This window comes from Stegodyphus dumicola, chromosome X2, assembly GCF_044657685.1.
Source record: "Stegodyphus dumicola isolate Sdum_Otavi_A_Nest chromosome X2, ASM4465768v1".
Lineage (NCBI taxonomy): Eukaryota > Metazoa > Arthropoda > Arachnida > Araneae > Eresidae > Stegodyphus > Stegodyphus dumicola.
The window spans coordinates 42,153,220-42,160,309 of record NC_140781.1 but is presented as its reverse complement, the minus strand read 5'-3'; positions in this window follow the sequence as shown (position 1 = coordinate 42,160,309).

Here is a 7,090-nt window from a genome sequence, read left to right as displayed (position 1 = left end):
TGCTCATTTTTCATCTCTCCTACCTCCAATTAACCTAATGTCTCTACACTACTAACCAAATTTGTTCCATTCGAGATCCTCTAATACAAACTAATGATTCTGATGTCACAGTTATATTAGTGAAGGATATATATTATATCAATATATATTACTGAAGTATCGATCTTGTAAACCTATGTATAAAACCCTCCAAATAACAAACTCAACGCAACTGTATGGACAATCTCCCAACAGTTTACCGAACTGTTATCACAGATGACATGAATGCCGCGAATTCATCTTAACACTCAAGTCACAATTAAAATAATTAAATATTTAAATAAAAATTCAACTTCAAGACAATATAAAGCTTTAAAGGAAAATTTAGTAAGTTATTGAATTAATGATAAATAGTTAAATAAAAGAAATAAAAGTCGGACCTTGTCTTATTTGGGGCTCCGGCTGGACTTAAGTTTTAAACGCAAGGTCTGCAAAAGTGACAATTTTTGTGCATCGTGTTTGGTTCATAGTTCAAGTTTGCAAGAGCTCTGCAGTGAGAGGTCACTATCGATGTATGTTCAGGAACAAGGTAAGCAGTTTTAGTACTTTCGGGAACATTTTATTCTCTCACAAATTCGTTGCACTAGCTGGTGAATAAGCCTTTGACATGTGGATTGCGGGGGGGGGGTACTTTTCTTTCCTTAAAAGTCTTAAACTTAGTCTAAGTGCTTCTTGCCCAGAAAAAAGATAGGCATGCATTTGGAAGTAATAATAATTTTTAAGGCATATTTATTTTTAAAGTAAAACTTGTCTGCTAAAACTGTGTTTCACTTCTATAAAACAAGTGCCGGAGCCCTTTTATTTGAGGCTTTGGTGTCCTCCAGTTAGAATTACGATTTTCCTCAGAAATGAGAAGTACCGGAGCCGGGCTGGGGTACAATTTCAGCTCTGCTCATGTGTGATAATTACACTGAAAGCCGGTTTTGCTTAAACTATTCTCCATGAAGGCAGAAATATTTCATGCGCTACTTCATAATAACTTAATCTCAATCCATTTAAAACTCATGTCAGAATATCCATATCTTTCCCTGAAAATTGTTCATAGCTGTATGTAATGAAACTGCTCCTTTGTGGCTGTAGATGAGGTGATTGACACGTTAATCTACTTGCCCAAGTTCCTTTATAAAGTTTCATAAATCTTTCATCAGACTGCTGGCTCCATATTCGACCCGCTGTTGTTCGGCAGAGAGGCTGAGAACAATCCACTTTACATATCCCTGTAATAAATTCATCATAAAAAACTCAGCTATTTAATAAAAACATTCTTATCAATATTTCGATGTTTTGTAGATGTTTTCATCTCTTAATTCTCATAGATAAAACATTGCAAAGAACTTGTTTTCATGTACATAAAGAAGTCATACGAGTTAAGGCAACACACACCCTGGATTTCTTCTTTCATATTTTTCCCGGATCCTGTGAGTGGGTGAGAACTGCAATAATTTTCTTAGCATCGTTATGGAGATGTGTTATATAATTTGACTAACATTCCGATAAAATTTCATAGAGTAGCACATGTTCTTCGAATAACCTACATTAAAAAGTCATAAATCTCGCAGATTTGATCAACAGTTTTCGAATATTACCTCTATCGATTTCAGAATTAAAAACAAAAGCTTCCAGTAGGGATTTTTCAGGCGACTGAAAATCATTTAAAGGAATTCATTACAATTTTGTGATTGTTTTTCGATAAACTTTTCGATTACTGTTTGTCAGTTAATATAACAAGGGGTTAGTTTCAAGTAAGATTAGTGTCCAAAATATTTTTAAAACAGAAATGTAAGGATAAAATTGTTTGTAAAAATAACTCTCCATTGATATGTTAATTTCTACAACAATCAATTGAAAATTAAATTATTAAGCTAAAGAATTGCGGTTAAAAAGAAGCTAAGAAAATTTCTGTTAGATATGCAACAAAATGGAGATTGCCAATGACGTAATAACATACTTTATTTGAAAAACTGCAGTAAATCTTTACTGCATTTTGTGGCATAGTTAAACTCCTTCGAAGAGCAAAAACATTTACAAAATTAAGTAATCAGTTTCATTTCACTGTAGCTTGTTGGTACAGAAAGAGAAATGTTGTTGCTAAAATTAATGAAAATATTCTGAAAAAATAAAAAGAGAAACATTAGGAGAGAGAATAGCGCCTTCACGACGCGACTGGTTATTACTCCGAACCTTTATGCAAACAGAAAAGCCAGCCCTTTTGTTTTTTTCCTCACAGGAATAAATGAGCTCCCATTTTAAGGCGTGATACCTGGAAATGAGCTTACATTTGTATAATACTAAAAGTGGCTAATTATGTATTTAGAGCAAAGTACTGGAAACAACCGGCATGTAGAGGAATAATTTATTTATTAACAAAGACTTATAAATTAACAATATAACATGAAGGAAGCCAGAAAAATATATGCTGCCGTCCATTTCCCTGCAAGGAAGTGAACCTGGCCAAAGCTTACGAGTAATAAGACAGTTTATTTTCTCGGATGCTTGGCAATTAATGAGTATACATGTAATTCGAACCATTTATTTACTGCGAGACAGTGCCGCTTAATCTCCTTTCATTCAATTAATATGTATCAATTGCATTCTATAATAAGTTACTCTTATGCTTAGAAGAGGAACAAATCATAAAGTTTCTTCAACTCTCTCAGGCTGGTACTCTAAAATATATGCAATTTATATTTTCGGTCAGGGCAATAATTTTAAGACTTCTTCAAGAATTTCAGACAATTACGATCGTTAAAAATACTCATATAAATATGTATTCCGTTTATACGGAATACGCATTTTCCGCTTCGACAATTTTCAGAAATAAAACTTGCCACAGGGGGTAAAAATTTTCGGAAATCATGCTATATTTAGCTACAAAAGAAAAGATAACAAAAGAGCAACGTAAAAGATACAATTTGGCGTAGATTTTGGCGATTTCTAACCATATTTGGCAACAAAAATTAGTCACCAGCTTGTGGACATCTCGCATAACTAGCGAGATAGCCATTTACTCACAGCGTAATTGTGATTTTCGAAGCACCCCCCCCCCTCCCGAAAAAAAAGGTGCATGTTTTACTATAGCTTTGTCGTTTTTAGGAGTAATTATATTTCAGTCCCAAACTATGTGTGAAAGTATTAAAACAATTTTTAAAAGAAAATTTATTTCTTTGGTGATGAAAATGCAAATTTTGAATCGTTTATTAAAAAGGAAAAGGCGTCTCACGTTGCAAAAACTTTAAACTTAAATTTTAAGGTATTTCTCCCACCTTCTTGGTGTCCCTTCGTGCTGTAGTGGTTTTGCACGCTGGGCCGGTATTCTAGAGGTCCGTGGTTCGAATCCCGATGAAGGCGTTTGCTAATTTTTCATCTCTCTTGCTTCCAAAAAATTTTAATGTCTCTACGAAATAAATGAGGAAGTAAAGAGAAAGATTAAAAAAATATTTTGTCTTTGAATGTTTTGGAAAGCATCCCTCTATTTTGTATTTGTTGTTAGTTTCATATGCACAACAAGGTATTTTCTAGGAACCTATCTACTGTGTTATAAGAGAGACACCCGTGCTTAATGATATCTTAATGTGGCATGAAGCATTACCTAGAATCCTATCTCAAAATTTTAATTAAATTTTTCGATGAAAATTTGTGAAAATAGTGCTCGTCATCCAAAATTTTCGATTTGCCTACCATTTCATTTCGAGCTCTTATATGCTGACAATTTTTTAAAATTTTAATCATAATGAATTGTTTATTATTAAAAATGTTGTTATTGTTGCCATGATAGAATTGTGTTCCTTTTCACCTAAAGCATTATTATTATTTGCTTTATCATTTAGGCAGCCAAAAAGCAGCCGAATAATAAAGTCGTTGAACGCTGGTAGTTCAGACTCGGGTTCGAACCCTGGCGAACGGGTTTTCTGGATAATGACGAAGACTACCTTATGTTGTAAATATTCCAAGAGTCATAACCTTTTATTAAAATGAAAACTGCTGCAACCATTCTATCAGAGAGATGAATTCATATTCATTGCAAAAGTTTTTTTTTTTTTCTTTTTTCTTTTTTTTTTCTTTTTACAACGGTATTATATCAACGGCACAGTTTTTCTTAACAACCTTTGCTTTCATTTAATTTTCTCGGAGAATTACTCCTTTAAATGACACCTTTCGTGCACAAGTACATTTAGACCAAGCAGAAATACTTTCATTTATATGCCTAAAATTATTATTATTATTATTATTATTATTTTTTTTGTGTGTATTATTATTTTGTAACCGCTCCATTTAACTAAATTCATTCTGTTTTTGCCACCTTTTTTTGCGAGAAATCACCAATAGCTTCTTCAGAAACCTTTATGTGTTTCTAAATTTAAGGCTTTTATTTTTTACTTTGCAGACATTTTAGTCTTAAGTTATTAAAACACTTTTCTAAGATTTATTATTTATGATTTACGAGATTTAAATTAAAAATCACGAGCAAACACGCATTTGAGATAAGGTCGGATAGAGGTTCTTTTCTATGATGAATGATTTCAGAATGCAATAGTACCTTTTCTAGTCCATAGCTGTAATCCTGCTGCAATGAGGTGCCTTTGTTAATAAATCCGGTTGAAGCCTCGAAGTTCAACTCCAAGGGACAAAGAGATAAAGGAAGTCTTTTCATCAGGGTCAGGAACACATTTGTTATGTACAAGTGAACGAATCTCCTCCCCCCCGCGGGAGTTCAGCGCAGGTAATGACAGTGTGTATTTAATTTAATTATGACAAAGCACACGAGGGCTATCTACCTAAGGGAAGGGATGCCATCGTGGAGGACTTTCTAAGGGAAACTGGCTCGTATACACGTTACACATGGGGAAAACCACGAAAACGCCCATGCAGCCAGCCCGTTTGCGGGATTCGAACCTCAGACCGAACTACCAGTGTTCAGCGACTTTACCGCTCGGCCGCTGGTGGGCTCGGTAATGACAGTGATATATAAAAGGTGGTTTCCTGAGAATAGCCAAGACACTTTCCTGCTGGGGCTATGGGCATATTGGCCGGCTAGAACTATCACTCCTCCTGTATAATGTTAGTAGTGATAGAGCATTTTTCCTGTTAACAAAATTCTGAAATTACGGGATTGAATGTTTTCGAGTCCTACATCGTCTGGATATGCACTTGTTAATGTTTTTATTTTATTAAAATTCCTATTATTGTTATCACTTGAGTTAGAAGTTCATTTCAACCCTGTATTATAACCAGGGGTTTCGTGTAGAAGTTTCGGCCATTACACTACACATTTTTAATAACAGTGATGGCAGATTATAGCATTGAAAAAAGGAATGGGCTGCCTTGAACCCATTTGGACACTAGTTTCTTATATTTTGAAAATTAGGCTCACAGGAAATGAAAAAATATTTTAAGAATTTAGAAGTGCGATAAATACTAACTTCGAACACCTTCTTTGATAATAATCTCATGCTTTTGTTCTTATTTTCTGGTTTTTCCTGCACTAAGCATCGTGTCCTACCTTTTCTGTGTTTAGTGTCATTACTACCGCCCAGGAAAGCGTTTCCGACCAGGACTTCCGACAATGTGTTTTTCTATCGTCTAGGTGTACTGTATCTTGAAATTTTGTATCCGATTTGCTGAAACACCCTTTATACTGCCAAGATATTATATACTGCCAATTGTCAACTTGCTATTATATGTTGCCAATTGTCAACTTGCTATTATATGCTGCCAATTGTCAACTTGCTATTATATGCTGCCAATTAAAAAATATCATAATCTGTCAGGAAATAAAATTTCTTAAATTGTTTATTTCCAACACAGTAAAAACAAAGATTAACTATGAAAAGGGAATAACCCTAAGTCTCTTCAGTAGGAGTATACTAATATCATACTCAGTAAATATTGCTTCACAGTAACCACGTACGTTCATTCATTTCTTATGCAGTTCCCTATTTGATAGTATTGCTGTAACTTGGGTTACAAATATTTCTTAATGCATATTATATACATTTATATTACTCGCATCATATACTCCTAATAACACCTTCATTCTATTAATTAGCATATTTGTATGATATATTGCATGGTTTTAAATCATTCGAATAAGTAATTAATACATTACCTTTTGAATTATGCATTCCCTCTCAATTACATACCTTTGAATACATTTCCTTTGAAATTTCTAAGGATTTACTGAAATGCCTTTTTGCATCATTTTATTTATGATTCTCATACTTCGAATATTCTACCGATGTGCATAATAACTTGCATAATCACTGATTTCTTTAATTATGTTTATATAAAGTAACATACTGATGTATACTTGATTGATGTATACTTGTAGTACTGATGTAATATTCTTGTGACTATTTTTGTATTTGTGTCATGATAATAAGCCTGCTATGACTCCTATCTGAGGTGGGTGAAGAAGATATTTGCACCTGTTTTTTTTAAATACAGGTGAGTTTTTTCTTAGTATTTTTATTTTAACAACTTCCCTGGATACTAATTTAGGTCTAATTCTATTTAAGCGTTCTGCACTGTGTCTGTCGTCAAATACTCCCGAAACCAGGACGGCTGACGATCCAATGAGCTTGTTTTACCTCTGATATCGTACAAGATATAACGAATCAGAGGATGAAAAATACTACTGAAAAATTAATCAGGCGTGGATAATTCACTCAGCAGATTGTTTCCATTGGAGCGCACGCCAGAATGCTCTTGAACTCTCGACTAGAGAGACCCTCGTTAGCAGGTTCCTGACGTCACTAACACTATACTACACTACCATAATTATTTTCTGCTATCCATGAATTACATATATATTTAAAAAGATTCCAGTATTTGTAATAAATATGTTTTTGAGTTCAGAAATGCAGTATTACGTAACCTCACAAATGTACTAATCATTATATGTAGTTAGAAGATACCCACAGTCACCTGCCGCAAGATACTCACAGTTTATTTGGTTTCATCTATAGTAATTTATTTGACAATTTTAACTGAATGTGTAGAATCCACCATTTTCTTTTCTCATATCCATTTAATTTTCAAGCAAGTGCAGACT